Source organism: Trichechus manatus, unplaced genomic scaffold, assembly GCF_000243295.1.
Source record: "Trichechus manatus latirostris isolate Lorelei unplaced genomic scaffold, TriManLat1.0 scaffold00021, whole genome shotgun sequence".
Lineage (NCBI taxonomy): Eukaryota > Metazoa > Chordata > Mammalia > Sirenia > Trichechidae > Trichechus > Trichechus manatus.
Genome location: NW_004443957.1, coordinates 22,282,294 through 22,286,189, shown reverse-complemented (window position 1 = coordinate 22,286,189; position 3,896 = coordinate 22,282,294).

The window sequence follows — 3,896 nt, the reverse complement described above, 5'->3', positions numbered from 1 at the left end:
TTGTCTAGAAGTATGATTGTATTAGATCTTTACAGGAAAAGGGGACATGGATAATCCCTGGATAATGCAAGCAAAAAATATTGCCTAACAAATGTATAGACCAAAGCTTATCAGTGGTTACCAGGGGTGGGAGGGAGGGGGTTTTGGATTGAATTGTATCCCCCCAAAATATATGTTGTAAATCCTAACCTGTATGCCTGTGGTTATAATTCCATTTAGGATCAGTTGTCTTTGTTATGTTGAGACGGGATTAGTGTAGAGTGTACCTTGAGTCCGTCTCTTTTGAGATATAAAAGAGATTAAATGCAAACCAGCAGAAATAGAGGAAGAGAAATGCCAAGCCACATGAAGTGCCCAGAAGCAGAATCTCAGAAAAGACAAGGATCTTCCTCCAGAGCCAACAAAGAAAGGCTTCCCCTACAGCCGGCACCTTGAATTTGGACTTTTTAGCCTCCTATACTGTGAATCCACCAGCCACTCCTTGGGAACCCTATGGGGCAGTTCTACTCTGTCCTATAGGGTCACTATGAGTCGGAATCAACTTGACGGCAACTGGTTTACGGGTTATACTGTGAGAAAATAAATTTCTGTTTGTTAAAGGCATCCACTTGTGGTATTTCTGTTATAGCAGCACTAGATGACAGACAGAGGGGGAAAGGTGGAATCATTGATTAGGGGGCAGTAAGTTTCTATTAATTGTGGTAGAATGATTTGAAAAGGATAGTGGTAATGGTTGCCCAACATGATGAACATAATCGCTGTTACTGAATTGTACATGTAAAAATTATTGAATTGGCAAATGTTATACATATTTTTACCACAGTAGAAAACATACTGCCTGATAAATTCAAATAGTCAGTTTTCTGATGTTACCTTTAAAATGTGGCATTCAGAATAGAATGCAATGCTCTCGGAATATCAGCAAATGTCGGTAAAAGATCATTGATGTCCAAGATAGTTGTGCGGATATTGTTGTTTTTAGGTTCTGCCCAGCTGATTCTGACTCATAGTAACCCCATGTGACAAAGTAGAACTGCCCCACAGGGCTTTCTTGGCTGTAATCTTTACAGAAGCAGATTTCCAGGTCTTTCACCTGCAGAGCCACTGGGTGGGTTTGAACTGCCAACCTTTTGGTTAGCAGCCAAGCACTTAGCCATTTGGGCCACCGGGGCTCCTTGACTGGATATTGTTGTTGTTAAGTGCTGTCGAGTCGGTTCTGACTCATAGTGACCAAAAAAAATCCCAAACCCAATTAGGGAGAGAATCTTTGCAGTGATGTAAGTCACAGCTTCCTTCTAGAAAGAAATTAGCATGTCAGACAAACTGCGTAGACAATTTTCTAATACATGTTAATGAGATTAAGATATCCTGGGAAACTTACCACCCACTTACTGAGTTGACTGTCAGTCAAGAATCTAATGACCTGTAAACAACATTTCTATCTGCTCAAACAATGGTCATCTCTATTTTCTTAGAAAAAGTAAATCTTTGAATTAGTCTACCAACAGCTTTTTCCTTTGCAGCTGGATTGTAATGAAACTCTAACACTTTATCTGAAAAGTTTTTTAAAAACTTTAAAAGAGCTCAAGTCTCCAAAGTCAGATGATTTACATACTGTAGTGTTTAAAGAATATGTGTGATCAAAGACAGTTTCAAATGCACGGGGATGAGCCATGTGACTTGTGTAGTCACACAGGGTTCTGTGTTTAGAAGGGCCCACACTTGGTTTAATGTTCTTCTGTCACCGACTAGAGATTGTTAATAATTTTTTAACAAGAGATTCTGAATTTTCATTTTGCAGTGGTCCCAGAAATTATGTAGCTGGTCCTGACCATACAACCCTCGCAATCAAGGACTCAACATCAATACACCAGCCCCGTACAATCCATTCAAATTCTACCAACTGTCCCAACAATGTCTTTTTTTTTTTCCCTTTATGGTCCAGGATTGCATCTAGGAATAGTTTCTGCATTATACCTCATCAATCTCATTCAGTCTGGGACAGTTCTTCAGTCTTTCCTTGTCTCTAATGTCCTTAACAGGCTTAAAGAGTATAGACCTTCATTCTGTAGGATGACACTCAACCTGGATCTGTCTGACGTTTCCTCATAAACAGTCCCAGGTCATGCATTCTTGGCAAGAATATCACATCGTGTACCTCTTGTACTTCATCTCAGGAGGTCTATGATGTTCCATCCCTGGAGATGTTAACCTTAATAGCCTGGTCAAGGGAGTGTCTGCCAGGTTTCCCCACTGTAAAGTTACCATTTTGTGTGCGTGTGCCCAGAAGTATATTATTTGGGAACTATTATTTGGTTTATTATTACTTCTAGGCCCTCTAAGAGAACAGAGCTAGGAAATGTTTGTGTGTGTGTATACACAGACATATATATACACACAAAAATACATACATATACACAGTTACACATACACAACTATTTCTATATCTATGTATATATATATATATTTTAAAAACTCAGGAGTTCATAATGATTCTTCCAATTCCAATCCAACACCTCAGCGTTCTTTCAAGCCTTCACTCTTTTCTTGTTTATGAATTTTTTTCAGACAGACAACTGGCTCCCATTACCTTTAATATATTTACTTATTTGTCCAATTATTTAATTAATTTGTTTAATGTAACCAACTTCCCAAACACTTCAGCTGTTTTCTCTTCCTACCACCTTTGCACAACCTCCCTCCCCCATTTTTATCAATAGGTTTTCTACCTCACTGGACTCTGATGAGCTCCTGAAATGCAGAAACTAAAGGCTTGTTCACCTTCTTATTTCCTGTGCCAAATTCAAGGCCTGCCAAACAGCAGCCACTCAAGATATGAGTGTTAACTAAAGACGTTAAAGGTAAGCTTTTCAGACTATTCATTCAGCAAATACTTACTGAGCGTCTACTATGTGCCAGTATACATCAGTGAACAGACCATCAAAGATACCCGCCCTCCTGGAGCTTACATTCTAGTGGGGAAGACAGGCAATAAATAATAAACATAATATGTAAGTAAATTATATAATAGGTTGGAAGATGATAGTGCAATGGAATAAAGAAAGGTGGAGCAAGGTACAGAGGATTTGGAATTCAGGGGATGGGGTGAAGGTTATAGTATTAAATAGGTTGAAGTCCCATTTAGAAGATAAGAGTTAAGCCAAGACTTGAAGGAGGTGAGGCAATTACCAAAGCGAATTTTTTTTTTTGGAAGAGCATTCATTCCAGGCAGAGGGAACAGCTAAAACAAAGGCCATAAGCAAGATTGAGCCTGGCATATTCAAGGAACAGTAAGGAGACCATGTGGCTGCAGTAGAGTGTGTGACGGGAGAGTTGTAGGACAAGAGGTCAGATAGGTAACTGAGTAGGGGAAGGTTTATCATGAAAAAATAAAAACATAGGCTATCATTTCACCTGTGTACTAATCTTAGAATGACACAAAGAACTGATTCAAGTGACCTACATTATTTATTGCTGTGTAACAAACCACCACAAAACACAGTGGATTAAAATAACAACTCCTTTATTTCTTATGATCCTGGTTTTGGCTGGGTTCACCTGGTTCAACCACGTGGTTGCAGTCAGCTGGTGGCTTGACTGGGGCTCGAGGGTCTAAGGTGGTCTCACTCACATGCCCGGGGCCTTGGTGTTGGTTTTGGCTGGACCACTCTCTCCATGTGGTCTCCCACCATCCAGTAGAATAGCTTTTGTTTCCTTATACTGTGGCAGGACCATTCCAAGAGGCTGAAAGTGAAAACTGCAAGGTTTCTTGAGGCTAAAGCTCTGGAACCCGTACGATGTCACTTCTACCACATTCTATTGTTCAAAGCAAGTCACAAGACCAGGCCAGATTCAAAGGGTGGGAATGAGACTCCATCTTTTTTTTTTTTTTTTTT